General features: G+C 40.5%; 1 long non-coding RNA gene across 1 annotated transcript in view; it reads left to right on the top strand.

The window, feature by feature from the left end:
- LOC129652964 (uncharacterized) overlaps nucleotides 1-23,311 on the top strand; it is a 100,080-nt gene that overhangs the window by 1,763 nt on the left and 75,006 nt on the right. The gene's annotated exons all lie outside the window — the stretch shown is intronic.

Genomic DNA, 23,311 nt, shown 5'->3' with positions numbered 1-23,311 from the left:
CCCTGGCCCCGGGTGGAGGGGAGGGCGAGACTTGGAGGACTCAGGAGGGGAGTGGACCATCCAGCCACATAGAGAGAGGCAACTACAGCTCTCCCTTCCCATGCTCAATGCATCTTGTAAGGTGGAAGGGGAACGCCCGATGGAGTGAAAGATGGCTCCCCTGCGAGGACAGCCCCACAAAGCCTGGTAAGTGGAGGCATTCTCTGCCCCCAGGAGGAAATAGTGGCCCTGCCTGGGGTCTGGCCTGGACTCTGGGGTCACACAGTATAATCCTAGTCAGCATAACTAGGGAAAGCCTTGATGAAAGTCGAGGTACCCACTGTAGCACTTTTTGCTCAAGCTTGTTTGTTGTTCCATCACTAAGCTGTGTCCAACTCTTTGTGACCCCATGGACTGCAGTACCCAGGCTTCCCTGTCCTTCACCATCTCCTCGAGTTTGCTCAAACTCATGTCCATTGAGTTGGTGATGCTCAAGCTTGAGGGAGTTTCTATTGTATCATCCATGACTGAAAAGTTCTGCAACAAATGTGGTACAGCAGACTTGGGACATTCCTGGCACCAAGCAAGTTCACCAAGCTAGAGAGCAGGCAGATGGGTGATGTCAGCCTGGCTCCAACCCTACCTTAGGTGGTCTGGAACATCACTACAGCGTGGGGTGCCTCTGCAGGTCAGTAGGTGCTGAATTCATCTCTTTTTATTAACTATTAAGTAGACCTTGGGCTGCAGCACATTTCACAGAGAATATCCAGGCTGAGATAAGACCATTTCAGCCTAACGCCTTTATTGGAATGAGCAACTGCTCTAAAGCCTATAAGTGAACCTCAGTGGAACCTTAAGCCACTCTTTTGAAGATCTGGCATCTTTTCCCAATGGTACCATATGTAGGCAGATGGCCTATAGTGGAATCATTTTTATTCTGTAGGATAATGGTTACCTAATGCTGGCCTGTGGAAAGTCCCATCCTGCAACTAAGTTACTGATAATCCATGGGGACTAAAATAGAGACTGTGAAGAGGGTTTCTCCTTTAAGGTCAATGTATTCACTTGCTGCTGCTGCTGCTGCTAAGTCACTTCAGTCGTGTCTGACTCTGTGCAACCCCATAGACAGCAGCCCACCAGGCTCCCCCATCCCTGGGATTCTCCAGGCAAGAACACTGGAGTGGGTTGCCATTTCCTTCTCCAATGCATGAAAGTGAAAAGTGAAAGTGAAGTCGCTCAGTCGTGTCCGACTCTTCACGACCCCATGGACTGCAGCCCACCAGGCTCCTCCATCCATAGGATTTTCCAGGCAAGAGTACTGGAGTGGGGCATCTAGGTTATATTTTTCATATATGTTCAGGAGTTTGAAAATGCCCTTTCTAACTGAATCTAAGTGTGAGTAAACAGACAAATCCAGAATGTGGAACATTCTACAAGACAACCTGCCTGGATTCTTCAAAAGAGTCAACATAGTGAAAAACAAATAACTTTTTAAAAACACATGGTGGGGGGGATTGTTCTAGATTTAAAAAATACCAGAGAGATGTAACCACTAAACACAATGTATGGGATAGGATTGAATCTTGGATAGGGGGAAAAAAAAAGTCTTTTAATATAAAGGAGATTTTGGAAACAACTGGGGAAATTTGAATATGAATTGCTTATTAGATGACATTGAACTCAGGCTAATTTTCTTAGGGGGAACAATGGTATCAAGCCTACCTACCATATCTACCAATCGTACTCTGAAAAAGGCATGCACCATCTGGTCTGCCTCAAGTGTGAAGGTTCCATGGTTCTTAAGCTGAGGTGGTGGAGAAAGTGTGGTTGTTTTGGAAAATTTTTTCTTAGAGGAGCATGACAGAGTATTTAGGGGTGAAGTGTCATGGCGTCTGCAACTTTCAAATGGTTCCGCAGGAAGAAAATTTAGCATGCATGCCAAGTCACTTCAGTCATGTCCAACTCTTTGCAACCCTATGGACCATAACCCCCCAGCTTTCTCTGTCCATGGCATTTTCCAGGAAAGAATACTGGAGAAGGTTGTCATGCCCTCCTCCAGGGGTCTTTCTGACCCAGGGATTGGACCTGTGTCTCTTTTGTCTCCTGCATTGGGAGATGGGTTCTTTATCACCAGCACCAACTGGAAGCCCAGAAATCAAGCAAATGTGGCCAAATGTAAACAATTTGTGAAAATGGGTAGAGGGAATATGGATATTCACTGTGATATTATTCCAGTTTTTCAATAGAACTGAAATATTTTGAACTAAAAATAGGAAAGTAAGGTTTAATTTTTCTTAATAAAATATTTTATTGGTATCATAAGTTTGGACTGTACTCCCTTGCATGATGTAAGTACTTTAATATGAAAGTATGTTAGAAACACGCAGCTCAACAATCCCCTTCCTTTACGAAATGATAGTCACAGGTGATAGCTGCTTTGTATTAATTTCCAAAATAAAGAATTGGGATATTAAACAAAGTAAAAAAAAAAAGTTGTCTAGAGAGTGCCCCAGTGCATGGTTTGTGCCATTCAGAGGTCTCCAGCATTCTTCATGTATGACACATGCAGAAAATGGTAATATTCACATGCCCAATGGGATGAGGCTGCCAATGTCTGAAGACAAGTGTAGAAACTCTGGCTACCCCCAGGATGAAGGGGCCACTGTCTTGGCACACCCATGAGCCATCTGGGCACACAAGTGTACCATTGCTCACCGATTGGGAAACTCTGCTTTGATGCACAAAAGTTCTACAGACTGTTTGAGACATGACTTGAAAGGTTTGCTTGAGAAACGCTGGCTAGTGTATGTCCCACACACTGTGGATTCATACTTATGATACTATGAATGAGGTTGAGGTATCACTGCATGTTTGTGATAGCACTAAATACCAGCGCTGTGACCTATCTCTCTAACACGCTTCCATCTGTATCATCACTCATTGCAACACTTGTTATGATGGATCTTGAGTTGTAACAAGGTTAACAATGAGGCAAACTCCTACAGGAGCATATGGAGCAAACTCAGGAGCTAATGTTCTGTCTCTGGCTTTGTGATTCAGTCCAGCTTACATGGATTGAGATAGGCAAGAAATGAATCTGAAAACAGAAGCCTAGAAAGGAAAAGTTAACCCAGCTTAATTCAAACCTTGCTAATGAAGTAATATTTTGTGTTTAAAGCTCAAAATTCTGAAGTTCTAAATAACTAATTTAAAATTAAATTTCTATATTAGGTGGCTGCTTTAATGAAGGGGGATGTGTACTTACTAACTTTATAAGACTAGTCTCTTCACCATCCTGGTGCCTGATGACTCAGAAAAAGATGCATGGATTTCATCCTCAAGAAATTCTATTTCGATTGGTCTGGCAGCCTATTTTTCAAATCCTTTTCACCCAGGTGATTTTAATGTGCCACCAAATACTGATGCCTAGAATCAAGATGATGGTAAAAAAAAAACTGAGAGGGCTTCCCTGGTGGCTCAGTGGTAAAGAATCTGCCTGCGAATTCAGGAGACATGGGTTTGATCCCTGGGTTGGGAAGATCCCCTGGAGAAGGAAATGGCAACCCACTCCAGTATTCTTGTCTGGGAAATCCCATGGACAGAGGAGCCTGGTGGGTTATAGTCCACAGAGGTGCAAAGAGTTGGATATAACTTAGCCACTGAACAACAACAAAAAAAAAACTGAGAAAGGTAAAGTGTTTTACAAATATGAGACATTAGCTTTATTATGTAACTACAATACTTTCCTTTCTGTCTTCTCCCAATTTCCCAACACGGTTAACTCAGTGTATTCGGAATAGAGTTGTTCTGGTTTTTTTCTGGAATCCCTGTGGTCTTATTCTTTCTAGTGCCCGGTAAAGACCCACATGCCCTTGGCTGGCACAAAAGAGGTAACGAGAGAGTAACACCATGAGTGTATGTGAGCATGCTACTGATTAAAAGTGTGCTTTCTCTCACAAGCCAGATAATGTTGTTTTGTGTCATTTATTGGTCTCGATTAATCATAGATTTTCTTCCTTCCATTAACATGGGCATCTCAGACTTCTTTGCATTGACTGAGTGTCTGCACTGTGCGCAAGGCAGATACAGAAAATCAAGTAGTTGGGCCATTGTTTAATTCCAGACTCATTTACAACTGTTTATTTCTTAAGACAAACTTGTTAGCCAATAAAAACATGGAAATAAGATGATTTATAGCCAAGGATAAAAGTGTGACTTGCTGAGATTTGCAAGATTGGCTAGTATCCTAGAGAAGTGAAAATCACACAGGCTCAAACATTCTAGTGAAGATAATGATGTTTACTATCTCTCAGACCCTGTGCTAAGTGCTTTTTACCCATTAACTCATTTAACCTTCACAGCACCTCTACGGGTTAGACACTATCATTTACATCTCCATTTTACAGATGAGGAACCTGAGAATAGGTTCGTTCTAGACTTGATTTCACCACTAATTATCTGTGTTAGTTTGGTTATGTTACTCCATCGATGAGGTTCTGTTTTCTGATTAGATTAGTGAGTCTCTAAGGCTCCTTTCTACTTGATGGTTCAGTAACTTCGTGAGTTATAAATTCCTAATCTGGCGCAGTGATTTATTCTTTCTATCCTTGCAGAGTGTAGAAATGAGTGAGAAAATGATGAAAATGACGGTAGTAGTATCAGTTGAGCCATGGCACCTCAGGGTAAGTAGTTGTTATCTTTTGTAATATTTCATAAATACTGATCAAACAACTACTAGGATACTTATGATTCAAAGAATGATACTTACACATCTGACAATGATGCAGCTACATAGTTAAGACTTTCCATTCTCCTTTCAAACTCGAAAGTGTGGACAGTGAGATTGAGATGTAGGTGGTTAAAATACCCAAGAAACTTAAGAGGACTGAAGTACACTCTTTTACTCCAAATGGCTAGAGGATTAATGGGCAGTATTCTTCTCTGGGGTGACTTACTCATTCCAGAGAAACAACATCCTAAAGGGGAGGCTATATGCAATGAAAGCCAATTTTAAAATCATTCAGGTCTCTTTTTCTGCTTTACCACTGGAACCTTGAAATGTATGATTTTCTATTCTCTATCTGCAAATCTGGGTGTTCTCATGGCCATGTATTGAAAATTTATGAAAAAGAGGACAGATAGGTGGTAGAAAATATTCTCAGCTGTGTATGTCTACCTGGCACTTCTAACATTCTAGTCTCCATGAAACTATGAAGTTTATGGATTCCTCCAAGTATTCCAATGACTCACATCAACGAAGGTGGTAAAAATGTTGGGCCAAAACATCGGAAACATCTTTGTCAGCAGGGAGCAGAAGTTATACTAATTAAAATGTTCTGAGAAGGTACAGGGTATACTCCCAACGAGTCATGAAACTATTTTAATCCTAATTAAGGATGTTCCCTCCTGGCATCTAGTAACATGGGAAATTAGAATAAAAAAGTCTGCAGCATATCTAGAAGTAGAGTCAGTGGATTCAAGCTGAATCCCCCCAAGCTAGGAACAGGGCATTTTGATAGAAAACCACTATCTTATTAATTGATGTTTATTCAACCTTCTTTCCATGTTCAGAGATGATTAGGGAAAGGCAGAGAGTGAAAAGGTCAGAAACAGGTAAAATTTGGGTAGACGAGTGAAGGGCTTGAGATACTGAGAAATAGTCAGTGACCTTAGGAGGGAGAAATGTTATGGAATGGAGGGTGCCTCCCATTATGGGACCACTGGCTTACTCTGACACCATTGTCCATGTGGGTCCAAGAGCCTTAGCATCCAGACCTTTGGGAAGAAATGATGTCACCAGGATGTTCAGCCTATGACCTAGATAAATTCTTCTATTTTAGAATGATTTGGTGATTCACCATGAAAGCTTAGTATTTTCTGCAGGGATTCTGAAAACCAAATAAAGCTATTAGGACATTTCCTCACTCTACCTCATCATGTGTATAGACTGAGTACACATATTTAGATGTAATCATGAGCTGACATCTCTGTTGTCAAGAACATCATCATTAATACTCTCAAGCATTAGTGCATAGATGGAACTTTCATCATTGCAAAGTGTGAGTTAAATAATCCAGGCTGAAAAAAGAGGAGGTAGCATCATGTTATTTGGACCTCACATTTCTGGTAAAGCATCAGTTTTCAAATGACAACATCTAGGCTCATCCTTCTCACTTGAAAATGTTTTGAGAGGCACGAACGTGGGTTAACATTCAGAGATAGAGTGTTTGTGCTCCTTAAAAAAGGCTTTCCTGAATGGGAAAAGAGAAACACATTACTTTTTGATTTGTGGTGATACAGAATAATGATTTTGTGAGTTTGAAGATACTTCATTTTTCAACTTTAAAGATGAAAGAGCAAAAAAAAAAAAAAAAAAAAGATGAAAGAGCATTCTTATTCAGTGAATGGTTTCTGTTGGTACTGGTAGAATTGACCTTTGAGAGAGGAAGGAGAAACTAGCTTCTGGTCAGGGGACAAGCTCCTGAGCTTGCTTAGTTCTACCAGGAAGGAGTAAATGCAGTAGTTCTGGCCCTATCACCCATGTGTACCCTTGGTTAGTACTCTGTGGAGCAGAACCCACAAACTGGGAATGTATGACATACACATTAATCCGCACGTGTAACTCTGTCAATTACAACACCACTAAAAGGCAGCCTAATAGAACATTATGCCATAGATTACTCTAATCGGCACAACATATTGGTTTTTGAGCATTCTCAATTTGTTTATCAGAACAAAGTTGATTCTTTTTTAATGACTTTGCCAATTTATTGTTGTGTTCCATGGCTTTTGCAATATTTTCTTCTACATGGTTTTACCTTGTGTGGGAAAGGCCCTACCACAATTAATGTTGAACTGGTTATCACAAACTGGTTTAATGGGATCAAGACGGCATGGACCGACTTGAATGCTGTTAGATAAAAAAGTCGTGGCAGCAAAAGATGGATAGATAGATGTAAAAATTGTTGTAAGGGGGATTTTTGCCTGGATTCAATCTAAATACATATCAAAAAATTGTAAAATAGAATCTACCAGCTAAAACTAATGAGCACAAAACTGCATTGATTTGGCCCAGGGTGGACAAATAGAACATCTGGCATATTTGGCACCAATGACACAGCTGGCATTGTTGGAAACGTTTCTGCAGAAGGTACAGATGCAGAAATGGGAGAATTGGTACAAACAGTGCAGATGGAACAGTTGGAGCAGATGACAGTGGGCAGAGCTGGCGATGCTGGCACAGGTGTCATAACCTCAACAGCTGGCACAAGTTGTGACAATCCTGGGATTTCTTAGTACAAGGCACATGTTCATTTTGGCTTTGGCTGCAGAGAGATAAGAGCATTTTATAATTAGTAAATGTGCCATTTAAAAAAGAACTTTTCCCCCCCATCCTTAAGGACATCCGCCTCCAACTGTTAAAGCGTGGAATGTGCAGCTTTTTTTTCAAATTAGAATTTCCCTGAGAAAGCCATAATTGATAAATACAGATTTGAAAGAAGAGCCAATTAGAAAATGTTGTTCTGATATAGATAAAATTTATGAATGGAATTTCTTCATAGGAGCTTTGTGAGAAATAAAGGTCAAATTCTTGGAGATAAAAATGCACTTTGCATTTAACCCAAAATTTGTTATCAAATTGGAGGGTTATTTGTTTCTGAAATATAATGACTATTTCCCAATGATATGAAATTTCCTGCAGAATCACACTTGAAGACATGGTACAGAATTGGAAACCTGTCTACAGAACAGGTTGGGAAAGGAGAAAAAAAAAAATGCTGGAATACATAATATGGAGAAATCATGATATTGCCACTTTCAAATACCAATGGGACTTGGCTCTAATCTCATCTAAAATGCTATAATTTGGGCTCAAATTACAAATACAATATAGTCGAATCTTTTGGGTAATGACATTTAATATCAGCTAAAAAGTTGAGAGAACAAAGCAACTTGTTTGTTGGTAGCTAGAAATCACTGTTCTCTTTTAATGTTTTTATTGTAACAAAGGTCTGTTCATATTATGGGAAAGCCACAAACTGTTACCTACTTATAAAATAATAACATAATAAGGGGTTAAGAAATGGGTTCTTAAGTCTATATGAACAGTTTCTTGCACATAGTATAAGTTCTTATAGAATGTTCTCAACAAGGACATTTTATAAATTCTTGTTGAATAAATGAAATAACAATATTCAGAATTTAAAAAAAAAATCAGTGATTGCCTTCCATATTAACTACTAATTTTCTACTAGGAAGAAACAAAGAGCATGAGGTCTCAGTTCTCCCTAAAGCCTCAAACTCGACACATAGGTTTTAGTCAACTTCCTCCCCGCAAAGTAAACCATAGATGAAAAAGTTCAGTTGGATGGCATCCACTCTGTGTCCTCAAGTACATCCAAAATCCTTTAGGTTTCCCAGTTTACCTTGAACTAAAAATCAGTATCATCAGCTTCTATTGATAACCAATATAATGCAGTGAATGCTTTATATGTGTTTTGAGACTTAAAAACTACAACGAGGGTTATTTACTTCTCATTGGATGTCAAGTTCTTGACCATTAAAACATACTGTCGTTGTTTCCAGATGGTTCTGCACGTTGCACATATATTTAATAAATAAACTGTTTAAACTTATTTAAATGTTTGATTTCCATTTCTCCTTTACTTCTACTTCATTATAACCTCATTTTGAACCCAACTCAACTATTCTTATTATTCAGAACTTTAATTCTATCACTTATCTGTAGTTCACTTTTTTAACTGAGATGACAAAAAATGTTTCTGATTAAAACTGATGAAGTACCTTAATTTGTTAACTGTGCTTTTGTGACAGCACAGCAAAGAGATAGAAGAGGAGGTAAGAGGGCTTACTCTTCTTTCAAGACACAAAAATGATGGTTTTTGTGGCTGAAACTCAGATGAACATTGTTTTTAGTCAGTAAAGGCTTTATGAAAAGTGATCAACTTATTTTTGATTTCAAAAGCCTGGGTATTTCCAGGCTTTGGCATTTGAGGGGTCGGCAAAAGTTTTTCTGAAAGATGAGGATGAGTCATTCCTTTGAGCCTCTGCCTTTCCCAGGAATTAAATGAAAATGAAACATGAAAAATGCAATCTGCTGCAGCAATGTGATTCCTCTATCATTGTCCCAGCCACTATCTATTTCTAAGCACATTGAACTTTCCGATTCACTGGCGTCTCCTCTTATGTAAATATCCCTTTCCTTCTCTAACTCCAAGACATCAGCACGTGCTTTCATTCCAGCCTTCAAACAGTTGCTCTACATTATGCCTCTCTTCTGTCCCTGGGGCAGCTTCTTGTCTCTGCACATGGCAACCTGGGATATATATTTTTTCCTAGGCTTAAAAAAATATCCATTATGTTGGAGAGGTGGCGAACAAAAATAAAGCAAATCATCTAAAATAAGACCATTTAGAATGTTAAACAGAAATTCAAGAGAAAATTATATATTAATGTCAAGAATTGAGAAATTTTTGTATTCAACCACCATCTTCTTCCACTTTCCCTGCATTCGTTTTGCTCGTGCATCAACTACACGTCCCTAAGCGGACCTCAGCCCCAGCTCCTCTTTGGGGTCATGAGCATCAGCTGCTGCACTAAGTACAGTACCAAGATTTTTTTGTGAGAAGACAGTGTTTTCTCTCCGTAGCCCCATCACACAAGGTGGTGTTCTACTGACCAAGATGCAGTGACACGACTGTATAATGACCCACTCTGCTCAGTCTGTTGGAAGTGGGAAAGGAGAGAAGGACAGACAGCTAAAAATTAAGTGGAATTTTTTTTGGGGGGGAACACAAGAGTAGGTCTGTATAGAGATTGTTGGGCTATTTTTTCATTGCAGTTTAGAAATGAGCTTATTTTTGGTGATTTGTGATCTAGAACTTTCAGATCAGCCAAGAAGCTACAGTCTAGTCCCCAAAACTATTGTGCTGGTATCTATTATTGTGTTACGTGGATTGCTAATTCACTGAAGTATGGATCACTTCCTTTAAAAAAATGTTTTAATATGAGAAACATAAACCATATAAAAGAAGTAAATAGTCCAGAATACTGAGATCTCAGGTACCCATTACTCAGACTTAATAATTACTAATATTTTGTCAATTTTAACCCAATGACCCTCATGTAATAACTATTTCTTCAGTATCGTCTAATTTCTACTCTCTTTAAGGTCCCCTGCTTATGTCAAGGGTATGTTTATGCAATTAGTTCGTTCCAATAAGGATCCAAACAGGTTCTGATTATGTCTCTTAAGTTTGTTTTATTCTCTCCTTTTCATTTCATCGATTAGTGAGATAAATGAGATCAATTGTCTTTAGAATGTTCTGAGCCTGAATTTGTATCCTCTATCTTTGTATTTCCTGTAAACTAGTGTTTAGAGCTCTAAGCTTGATTGGACTCAGGTTCAAGTGTTTGGAACATTTCATAATTTGTGTTTCCCCCATAGTCTCTCCCATCAAGAAGCTTCCATAAGCCTCTTATCGTTATCTGTCAGAAGGCAGACAGATTGAAAACCACAATCACAGGAAACTAACCAATCTGATCACATGGTCCATAGCCTTGCCTAACTCAGTGAAACTATGAGCCATGCCATGCAGGGCCACCCAAAATGGATGGGTCATGGTGGAGAGGTCTGACAAAATGTGGTCCACTGGAGGAGACAATGGCAAACCACTTTAGTATTCTTGCCTTGAGAACCCCATGAACAGTATGAAAAGGCAAAAAGCTATGACACTGAAAGATGAACTCCCCAGGTCTGTAGGTGCCCAACATGTTACTGGAGAAGAGTGGAGAAATAACTCCAGAAAGAATGAAGGGATGGGGCCAAAGCAAAAACAGCACCCAGTTGTGTATGTGACTGGTGATGGAAGTAAAGTTCAATGCTGTAAAGAACAATATTGCATAGGAACCTGGAATGCTAGGTCCATGAATCAAGGTAAATTGAAAGTGGTCAAACAATAGATGGCAAGAGTGAACATTGACACTTTAGGAATCAGTGAACTAAAATGGACTGGAATGAGTGAGTTTAATTCAGATGACCAATGTATCTACTACTGTGGGAAAGAATCCCTTAGAAGAAATGGAGTAGGCCTCATAGTCAACAAAAGAGTCTGAAATGCAGTGCACCCAATTGCACTTGAGTGCAATCTCAAAAATGACAGAATGATCTGTGTTCGTTTCCAAGGCAAACCATTTAACCACAGTAATCTAAGTCTGTGAAGGAAATGGCAACCCATGCCAGTATTCTTGCCTGGAGAATCCCATGGACAGAGGAGCCTGGCAGGCTACAGTCCATGGGGTCACAAGAGTCAGACACCACTTAGCAACTAAAGAGAGAGAGCTGCCCCAACCGGTAGTGCTGAAGAAGATGAAGTTGAACAGTTCTATGAAAACCTACAAGACTTTCTAGAGCTAACACCCCCCAAAAGATGTCCTTTTCATTATAGGGGACTGGAATGCAAAAGTAGGAAGTCAAGAGATACCTGGAGTAACAGGCAAGTTTAGCCCTGGAGTACAAAAGGAAGCAGGGCAAAGGCTAATGGAGTTTTGCTAAGAGAACACACTGGTCATAGCAAACACCCTCTTCCAACAACACAAGAGATGACTCTACACATGAATATCACCAGATGGTCAATACCGAAATCAGATTGATTATATTCTTTGCAGCCAAAGGTGGAGAAGCTCTATACAGTCAATAGAAACAAGACCGGGAGTGACTGTGGCTGAGATCATGAACTCCTTATTGCCAAATTCAGACTTAAATTGAAGAAAGTAGGGAAAACCACTACACCATTCAGGTATGACCTAAATCAAATTCCTTACGATTGTACAGTGGAAGTGACAAACAGATTCAAGGGATTAGATCTGATAGACAGGGTGCCTGAAGAACTAAGGATGAAGTTTCATGACATTGTACAGGAGGCAGTGATCAAGACCATCCCCAAGAAAAAGAAGTGAAAAATGGCAAAATGGTTGTCTGAGGAGGCCTTACAAATAGTGGAGAAAAGAAGCTAAAGGCAAAGGAGAAAAGTAAAGATATACCCATTTGAATGTAGAGTTCCAAAGAATAGCAAGGAGAGGTAAGAAAGCCTTCCTCAGCAATCAATGCAAAGAAATAGAGGGAAACAATAGAATGGGAAAGTCTAGAGATCTCTTCAAGAAAATCAGAGATACCAAGGGAAAATTTCATGCAAAGATGGGCTCAATAAAGGACAGAAATGGTATGGACCTAACAAAAGCAGAAGATATTAAGAAGAGGTGGCAGGAATACACAGAAGAACTGTACAAAAAAGATCTTCATGACCCAGATAATCACGATGGTGTGATCACTGACCTAGAGCCAGACATCTTGGAATGTGAAGTCAAGTGGGCCTTAGAAAGCATCACTACGAACAAAGCTAGTGGAGGTGATGGAATTCCAGTTGAGCTATTTCAAATCCTGAAAGATGATGCTGTGAAAGTGCTGCACTCAATATGCCAGCAAATCTGGAAAACTCAACAGTGGCCACAGGACTGGAAAAGGTCACTTTTCATTCCAATCCCAAAGAAAGGTCATGCCAAAGAATGTTAAAACTACTGCACAATTGGACTCATCTCACATGCTAGCAAAGTGATGCTCAAAATTCTCCAAGCCAGGCTTTAACCATACATGAACTGTAAACTTCCAGATGTTCAAGGTGGATTTAGAAAAGGCAGAGGAACCAGAGATCAAATTGCCAACATCTTTGGGATCATCAAAAAAGCAAGAGAGTGCCAGCAAAACATCTACTTCTGCTTTATTGACCATGCCAAAGCCTTTGACTGTGTAGATCACAACAAACTATGGAAAATTCTTCAGGAGATGGGAATACCAAACCATCTTACCTGCCTCTTGAGAAATCTGTATGCAGGTCAAGAAGCAACAGTTAGAACTGGGTATGGAACAACAGACTGGTTCCAAATCGGGAAAGGAGTACATCAAGGCTGTATATTGTCACCCTGCTTATTTAACTTATATGCAGAGTACATCATGAGATACACTGGGTTGGATGAAGCACAAGCTGGGATCAAGATTGCTGGGAGAAATATCAATAACCTCAGATATGCAGATGACACCACCCTTATGGCAGAAAGCAAAGAAGAACTAATGAGCCTCTTGATAAAAGTGAAAGAGGAGAGTGGAAAAGTTGGCTTAAAGCTCAACATTCAGAAAACTAAGATCATGGCATCCGGTCCCATCACTTCATGGCAAATATATGGGGAAACAATGGAAACAGTGACAGACTCTATTATTTTGGGCTCCAAAATCACTGCAGATGGTGACTGCAGCCATGAAATTAAAAGATGTTTGCTCCTTGGAAGAAAAGCTATGACCAGCCTAAATAACATACTAAAAAGCAGAGACATTACTTTGCTGACAAAGATCCATCTAGTCAAAGCTATGGTTTTTCCAGTAGTCATGTATGGATGTGAGAGTTGGACTATAAAGAAAAGCTGAGTGCTGAAGACTTGATGCTTTCGGACTGTGGTGTTGGAGAAAATTCTTGAGAGTCCCTTGGACTGCAAGGAGATCCAACCAATCAATCCTAAAGGAAATCAGTCCTGAATATTCATTGGAAGGACTGATGTGAATCTGAAACTCCAGTACTTTGGCCACCTGATGTGAAGAACCGACTCATTGGAAAAGACCCTGATGCTGAGAAAGATTGAAAGTGGGAAGAGAAGGGGTTGACAGACAATGAGATGGTTGGATGGCATCACTGACTCAATGGACATGAGTTTGTGTAAGCTCCAGGAGTTGGTGATGGACTGGGAACCCTGGAGTGCTGCAGTCCATGGGTTCACAAAGAGTCAGACACCACTGAGTGACTGAACTGAACTGATATGGAATATATGTTATATATATATTAATATAAGATATTTATTTTTCTCTTACTCCACTTTGTATAACAGGCTCTAGGTTCATCCACCTCACTAGAACTGACTCAAATGCATTCCTTTTTATGGCTGAGTAATACTCCATTGTGTATGTATACCACAACTTCTTTATCCATTCATTTGTCGATGGACATCTAGGTTGCTTTCAAGTCATAGCTATTGTAAATAGTGCTGCAATGAAGATAGTGTATATACTCTTGATCCTTAAGACTGTATTCATCTATTCTCAAGCTTCTTTTCATGTATCAATATATCTTTATCTTTGTACAATCTCCAGAGAGTCCTTCAATTGTTAGCAAAAATTCTTTGATATTCATTTATTGTGCATGCTCAGTTCCTTCAGTTGCGTTCAACTCTTTGTGACCCCGAGGACTGTAGCCCACCAAGCTCCTCTGTTCATGAGATTCTCCAGGCAAAAATACTGGAGTGGATTGCCATGCCCTCCTCCAGTGTATCTTCCCAACCCAGGGATTAAACCCACATCTCCTGGATTTCCAGCATTGACAGGCAGATTCTTTACCACTGAGCCACCCGTGAAGCCCATAAAATTTTAAATTCTTTCTATTTTTTTGGTCTGCTTGAAAACAAAAAGTGTTGATATCACCAGTCTAAGACTAGTGAATATAAAACGGAAAATTTTCCAGTGGCAGTTAACAGTAACTATAAACACTCTTAATAACAATATAACATTCCAGTTTTTGTGAAACCTTAAGAAAAACATCTAATTTCTGTGTAAAGTTTGATGTTTCACTTCCATGATTTCATTTGATCATTACTACAACCCTGTGGGGGAGGATATTTGAACAGAGGAGAAACCTGATACAGATCAAATCAGATCAGATCAGAACAGTCGCTCAGTCGTGTCCGACTCTTCGCGACCCCATGAATCATAGCACGCCAGGCCTCCCTGTCCATCACCAACTCCGGGAGTTCACTCAGACTCACGTCCATCGAGTCAGTGATGCCATCCAGCCATCTCATCCTCTGTCGTCCCCTTCTCCTCCTGCCCTCAATCCCTCCCAGCATCAGGGTCTTTTCCAATGAGTCAACTCTTCGCATGAGGTGGCCAAAGTACTGGAGTTTCAGCTTTAGCATCATTCCTTCCAAAGAAATCCCAGGGCTGATCTCCTTCAGGGAGAGATCAAATATCTTAAGCAGGGCTGCACAACCAGAAAAGGACAAAGCCAGCAATTAGGATCCCTGCTACCTCCAATTTAGAGTTATTGCACTCTGTTTTAGACAGAAAATATTTGACTTCCTTCTGCCTGTGGAATTGCAGCCCTGTGCAAGGTGTTATGGAAGCTTCCAGTTTGAGCATGCTCCTTCAGGGGTCCAGTAAGATTTGGTTTCAAGAGCTTTCACAATCTATTTTCTATTCACCTGACAGAGGACGTTTGACTGCCTTCCTAATTCTCATCTCTCTTGGACATCTCCCATCTGAAAACCTTTTCCTCCTTTTTGTATTTGCTCAGAGGAAGCAGGACTTTTATGTGGTTCCCCCTTCCTTTTCCTTCTTTTACAAGGACAGAAAAAAAGTTGGAGAGGAATAAGGTATAAGACTTTTGTCAAATATTCATCAGATCCTCTAATGAGATTTTTCTCCCTTCTGCCCCAAATATGAAAAAGTTTTCCCTGGCAGCCATTCTTTTAGGTCATTTTTTTTCTCCTTTCTGATGAATGTCCAACCTGCACTGGGAAGAATTTCTTTATTAAGCTCCTCTTGTTTTTGACATGATTTCTTCCATCGACCCATGTTTTAAAAAATTGCCTTTCTTGTTCTCTGGCTCCTGTAGTAAAAAATACATTAAATTGTATATCAATCTAATTATATTCAAATTTAAATAGAGATACATATTATTTTTCTTATGATGTTTTTATGATAACACTGTAACCATTCAAGTTGAGACACAGTACTCACTCATTGATTAGTGTCTCATTTTTAGGTCTTTTCACTGGAAATGGAGAAGGTACATGGTGCTTTTGAGATAATTGCCAAAGTTATATTAGGGAAATTTCAAGAACTTAGAATTACTGAGCCCAAAGAAGACACCATGACGGACCATCTCTTCAAAGTTCTACAGTTTGTGATCATTGTAAAAAAGATCCAGTCAGTCATTGTATTCACTTTAAAAATCCAAGTGAAATATATTTAAATGATAAAAAAAATAGTTAAAGACATAAGGAAGTAACTTAAGAGTAATTGTTTAAATATCAGAGCATCATTGTAAGGAACTCTTGTAATCTGTAAGAACAACAACAGAAAGCAATCATGATATTCAGCAATCATGAGTCTGGTTACTAGGCCACAAAATGAACTGGATGCTTGCTGAAAAAGCAGGTCTGCATTTTTGCCTCCTCAAACCTAGGAGTCTCTTTGCTTTTCAGAGTCCCCTTGAATATGCCCACTCCCACAGTAGGGCAGAGGTCTTTTTTTTTTTTTTTAATCATCTGACTCTAGATTTGGGCCATTTCTTCTTTTTCCTTCTCTCAACCTCCATCTTCACAATGACAGGCTGCATTCGGTAATTGCTATCTTTTGTAATTGTTCTAGCTTCAAATTGGCTGATGAGTGGAGGGACCCAGCAGTCCATCAAAATGGTGCAGAGTGACTGAAGCAGCCGTGCCCTGAGCTGGAGAAAGTTAGCTGCGCTTTCTGGGGCTGTCCCAGTAGGAGAGGTGCTGGGAAGGGCCCTGGGAATCTACTATCACTTTTTTTTTTTTCCCTAAGCAGGTCCATTCATAAGCCAGAAAAAATGTAAACAGCATGCTAATTATATTTACAGTTGAAATTAAATCAAGAAGCCCTGGAAACACTCAAGTGAATAAAGTGAAATGCTCCTCAAGGTTTCAGAGGTTAAAGTATGAAAAAGGATCACATAAAATGAAAATTAAGGCAGACAGGTATAACCCCAGTGCTTTGGAGGGAAAAAAAACAAGCTATAGAAGTAAGCAGCAAGAGGGGAAAAATCCAGAAAACAGTAATTCCAGAGAGATCAAGAAAGAGTGGACAACAAATGAGATATGTTTGCAATATGCCATGGAAGCTAATGTGATCTGGGGCTGTGTGTGTGGAGATGTCACATCACGAGGGAGAGGTGGTGTAATTTAGTGCGTTTGGCAGAAACACACCTGGAATATTGTGTTCAGGTCTGTGTATCCTGGGAGCAGACAGCTATAGAGGAACTAGAGGGAAATCAGCATAGAGCAACAACAGTGATTCACAAGTGAAATGCTGATTTATGAGAAAAACGGGCTGATTTATGAGAAAAACGGGCTGTGTGATTTGGCTTAAAGGAGTAGCAACAGGGGAGCATTTAAATTACTGTAATGGTATTTTCCTGGACCTTTTACCTATGAGTCAAGAATTATTACAGTGTAATTAGCATAAAAGTATACACTATAGTTCAAAATGGAGGGCTGCCATTATAAGAAAGAACATTTCTTGGGAAGAACAGCTATGAGATTATTTAAGTAACTTTTTAGGAGAGTAAAAGGAGGGCACGGCTGGAAAAATATGAGTTACATTGTGATCATACTTTTCATTCCAAAGCGGTTAGATTTACCCTGGCCGTGACCCTTCAATTCTGAAGACTTGAGTGGACCTGCTCATCTGTCAGAACCTAGAAAGTTCCCTGGATGTCTGTTCTTCTGCCAAGTTCCACTCAGAGGTGATCGTTTTTAAATCTGCTTTTAGTGTACTCCCTATGTAAGTGCTTATGGCAGATGGCTTATCTTTCCCATCCTTTTGGGTGCTCCTAGTATCTGCAAGACACGACTGAGCGACTTCACTTTCACTTTTCACTTTCCTGCATTGGAGAAGGAAATGGCAACCCACTCCAGTGTTCTTGCCTGGAGAATCCCAGGGACGGTGGAGCCTGGTGGGCTGCCGTCTATGGGGTTGCACAGAGTTGGACACAACTGAAGTGACTTAACAGCAGCAGCAGCAGTATCTGCAAAGGCAGTGACTGAAAGCGACAATTGATCTGCCATATTCTGTATATAAGGCTGGAGGTTGTCCCTTCATCTGAAGATTGGATTCTGAAGGCAAAGGAGAGATTAATCTGATTTTTTTTTTTTAATCTCAAAATGATTGCTGGAGGAGCAGCATTTTGTACTAGCTAATGAGGCTAATTTGTTCTTTAAATACAAGTTACTGTGCTTCCTAAATTAAAATTCACTTCTGATGTAAATACAGAAGATATAAATATGGAGAAGAGATGTATGCTGTATTTTTTATTTTGCACTTTGGAGCCCATTCGAAGAGGAACTGTTAGAAAAGAGATTTTATTCTCTAAATCTGGGGAGATCTTTGCTTCCTGGCTTCAAATACATGGAAGGACAATGAATAGCATTTGTTTTACAAAAAAGAGAAGAAGGTGTGATGACTTCCTCTTGGCTAGAGATTGTAAAGTGCATGGTTCTGGATATTATTTCCTAAACTGTTGTAAGTCTTAACATTCTCATCCAGAAAATGAATGTGGGGAGTATATTGCTTTCAAAGTAATCACATAGTCCACTGACAAATGCTTTATTACCATTTAGCTATTTAATTAAATCTGCCATTTAAGAGGAAGTTCTTATTCCTAAATCAAGGGGTTTCCCGTCTGTTCACTGCGGTGAGGAGAGTGCCAGTTCTCATGTGGCCTTGCTATAAAAGGTTTTCTTATTCTTTGTATTTTGACTGTTACGGAGAGCAGAGCAGAGCTTTAGATAAATTAAAGCAAACAATACAAGTAAAGGCCTTAAAAGTAAATGACATTAATTTTATAAATATTGTTTGGTTAGCTCTTTAAAATAAGAGTTTGGACAACATTCTATAAGAAATAGATATTGTCTTAATGGTGCAATAACTTTTAATGCTTAAACTAACAAATTATACAGAGCAATTATCTGAAGCATCATTTAATATGTAGTTTATCTGAGGGATTTACATTACACTTTCATGCTAGGTTTTCTTCCTGAACACTGGATTCTGACTTTTTGGCTCATAACTAAGAATTTAGCTGCCCTTGCCTTGCTGCTGCTGCTGCTAAGTCTCTTCAGTCGTGTCCGACTCTGTGCGACCCCATAGACGGCAGCCCACCAGGCCCCGCCATCCCTGGGATTCTCCAGGCAAGAACACTGGAGTGGGTTGCCATTTCCTTCTCCAATGCATGAAAGTGAAAAGTGAAAGTGAAGTCGCTCAGTCGTGTCTGACTCTTAGTGACTCCATGGACTGCAGCCTACCAGGCTCCTCCGTCCATGGGATTTTCCAGGCGAGAGTACTGGAGTGGGTTGCTATTGCCTTCTCCAAGCCTTATCTCATTTTAAATTCAGATTCAGGAACCAGGAGAAAGCTATGTCATTTATCTGATTTAATTGATGACTTATGTCTAGGATTTTGAATGGGTCTATAACATAAACGTTGCCTTTCTGATGCCAGAGATTTATTTTAAAACAATTGAAACTGTTACCTAATGGAACTTACATTGCTGTTCACCGGCCAGTCTTTGCAACAGACCAGATGAGAGCCACTGAACCTTTAAACACAGGCACTCCCAGACTAAAGATTTATTTTCTTCCCTTTCCATGCCAGATTTGGCAAAGTTTCTCTAAAACTTGCTTCCTTCCTATGCTTTTTATTCTTTAGCACTGCTGAAAAATTTGGTGTAACAAATGGTTGTTAAAGTTGGAGGAAGAGTATGCCAGATCAAAGGAAAGAAAGATCTCTGTGTGGGGCCTAGTGTGCGGTAGAGCCCCTAACATGCCAGATGTATTTTCACCATCAAATGCAAACTCTTTATCATGGTCCCCGAGGCCCTGCTGGATCTGGTTCCTGTCTACACCTGCAATCTTACGCTGACCTGCTCTCTTACTGCTTAATGGCATGCTTTCTGTGGCTTGAATAGCATGTTCTTTTCTGCCATGGGGACTTTGCACTTGCTGTTCCTTCTTCTTGGAAGACCCTTCCTCTGAGTCTAAGTGGCTAGCTCTCTCCTCTTTTAGGTCTCAACTTAAGTGTCGCCACTTTAGAAAGGACTTTCTCTCGTCCTCAACCTCAGATAGCCCTGGTGCGGTCACCTTTTCTACAACTTGCTGTTGCTGTTCAGCCCTAAGTCGTGTCTGACTCTGCGATCCCAGGGTCTGTAGCCCACCAGGCTCCTCTGTCCATGGGATTTCCCAGGCAAGAATACTGGAGTGGATTGCCATTTCCTTTTCCAGGGGCTCTTCCTGACCCAGAGATTGAACCCACATCTCCTGCATTGGCAGGTGGATTCTTAACAGAGTAACTTACTCTCTGTTGCATTACCTGGTCCTCTTTGCCCCCCTCCCTCCTCCTCCTCTGCCCCTTCTTCCTGTTTCTTTATCGTACTTCCCTGACATTGCCCCGATTGTTTAGTGCCTGTTTATTGGCTGTTTAACTCCCCTAGAAAGCATGTTCCATGAGAACAGAGGACTTGTATTTTCTCTGGTGCTGAGAACAACACTTGGCCCATCAGGGTGGGTCAATATTTCTTAAATATTGGGCGAGATATTACAGAAATATTTCATTACATATTTTCAAATCTTTTCACTGGTATAAATTGAGAAAAAAAGAAACATTAAAAATGATTGTCTTAACATATGCTCAGGCATGCTTCTTAACTACAGCTATCAGGATATAATAAATGTTGCCAACATCAGCAAACTCTTCTAATATATACACAGATGCTAGGGTACCACCATCAGAAAGGCATTCTTGTAGATGTAAAGGAAACTGGAAGACTGATGAAAGGATCAGGCCGAAAGGTTCTTGAGATCAAGATCCTTCATTTCAGTGATTCTTTTGGATCCTCTGAAACTATTGTGGGACATAGGATACAACCACAGCCTGAAATGGGCTGAAATAAAATGGAATGTTATGATAGATGCCAGGAAAAGGCCAGTGCAAAGGAAGTGAGAGAGTCCATTCCTAGGCAGGTTGATAAGAAGTCCGGGGCCCCAGAGGAGCAGAAAGGGGTCTGGGGCTCTCAAGGAGGAGATAGGGGTCTGGAATTCTCAAAGAGGAGGAAGGGACAAACTTTTTTTTTTTTCCTCTACATTCCTTAGTCTTAGTCACATAAAACATTTTTTTCTTTAAGCCTGGAACTGATGATTACACAATAAACAACTCAGTTTAAACTCTGTACTAAGGATTATATGGAGAACTCCTTGGAGAAGGAAATGGCAACCCACTCCAATACTCTTGCCTGGAAAATCCCATGGATGGAGAAGCGTGGTAGGCTACAGTCCATGTGGTCGCAGAGTTGGACAGGACTGAGCGAGCGAGTGAGAAGGATTATATAACAACAGTGTATCTTGCTTGAGGATAGTTTCTCCTTCCTGAAAACCTTCAGGCTAATCCTGTTATCTTAAAATGTAAATTATGGGAGTGGGTCTAGTAAGATCTTTACAACCTTGAGACATTCTTTTGATTTATTGTAATAACCGATTAAAAAAGTATTTAACTCCCTTTCTTAGACTAGCAACGGGGGCACTCTCTGTCCCCCTTCTGATGTCTGTGTCAGAAGCTTTCTCTGCCCCTTTTTCACTTTAATAAAACTCTGCTATGCATGAGACAAGGTGCTCAGGGCTGGAGCACTGGGATGACCCTGAGGGATGGGATGGGAGGGAGGTGGGAGGGGGGTTCAGGATGGGGAACACGTATACACCCATGGCTGATTCATGCAGATGTATGGCAAAAACCACTACAATATTGTAAAGTAATTAGCCTCCAATTAAAATAAATAAATTAATTTTAAAAACAAACAAACTCTGCTATACAAAAGCTCTTGAGTGATCAAGCCTGGTCCCTGGTCCCAAAGCTAAATCTTCTTTGGAGATAACAAATCTGACACCATTCATCGTAAAAGATGAGAAGTGAAGTAGGTTACATTCCCAAACTAAAGATCATTACCAGCATAAGGCATCTAGCATTGCCCCTTGCCTTTCCCAACAAGCATAAGTCTGAAATGAGGAATAACTCTATGGGTACAAAAGAAGGAACCCAGGGCTCCTTCCAAGGTGTATCAAACAGAAAATAAGAACTGCATCTCCTAGGTTCTCATAAGGGCTCCCGGTCAGCCATGCTGTGGTTCTAGGGGAAGCAAGGAAATCTCTCCCAGGATCATTGTCACAGGCAAAGCAAAAATCTGCCTACATGGCAGCAGTAGCTAGAAGCCCTTTCTAAGGGTCAGGTATCATCTAAATGCTGCGTGTCTATTACCTCATTAAATCTGCACCACGACCCTGTGAAATATGTGCTGTTATTATTTTCATTTTTACATATGAGGAGACCAAGACACAGAAAAGGGAAATAATTTGCCCCCAGTTAATCAGCTAAGTGGCAGAGCCATATTTGAACTTGGACAGGCTGGCTCCACTGCCTGTGGAGACTGAGAGCTCTGAAGCTCTTCAATCTATGATCTTGGTTTTGGGTAGGGAGGATTTTTACAGCCCTCTTGTCTCTGGAAACAGGAAAGCCAGAGTCAGATATTAAGGAGTAACTGAAGGCTGACGGTACATTATGATGACTGAGAAACATGATGGAAATAATGTGTTGTGATCCTGCTGTTTTCATCAAGCCCCTAAGGGGTGTGATGGAAGGGAGGCTTGCTTCTCCTTGCAAGTGCCCCTGCATTATGTGCAGGGGAGAGAGGAGAGCATTTATGACTGTCTGAACAGGGTCCCCTTGGCTTTCTCCATTGCTGCATCCAAATGATGCCTGATGGCCTCGCTCATCCCACTGGACTGCACTAACTCAGAGAGGCAGCATGGCAGAGCTGAAAGGACTTGGACCCCGGGAAGAGGCCACCCTGGATTTAAATCCTGGCTCTGTCACTTGCTGGCTGCACGACTGCTGGCAAGTTACCGAACCTCTCTTTGTTCAGTTTTCTCATCCACAAGATGAAGTTAATTATAGTCACTTTTCAGAGCTATTGTGAGCATAATCAATGAAATAAGACCTGTGAAAATGTCTAGCACATAGAAGGCACTCAATAAACATTACCTCCCTCTTCCCCTCCCGTATTCTTACCTAGAGAATTTCATGGACATGGGAGCCTAGCAGGCTATAGTCCATGGGATCACAAAGAGTCAGATATGACGGAGCAACTGACACTTTTCTGTCTTCCAAAGCTAGAACAAATCCTTACCTGTGGACTCTTGAAATTATATTTCAGATCATGTGTGGTGCCAGAGTGAGTATCTCAGCATGGGATATGGGACACACCAAATTAGTTTACATTTTCTGTTTATGTTCTGGGAACGGAGCGCATTGAGCACAACTTGAATTATAAGTCACTGGTTTTCTCGCTGAAGGTCTAGACCTAGGCTGGGTGGTAGAGGCAGGTGATGAGGGGTGATGGAGAGCAATGTTTACCCTGATTGTGACGGG

The sequence above is a fragment of the Bubalus kerabau genome, chromosome 5 (genome assembly GCF_029407905.1).
Source record: "Bubalus kerabau isolate K-KA32 ecotype Philippines breed swamp buffalo chromosome 5, PCC_UOA_SB_1v2, whole genome shotgun sequence".
Lineage (NCBI taxonomy): Eukaryota > Metazoa > Chordata > Mammalia > Artiodactyla > Bovidae > Bubalus > Bubalus kerabau.
Note: the sequence above shows the minus strand (reverse complement) of the source record. Positions and strands in the feature narration are given on the sequence as shown.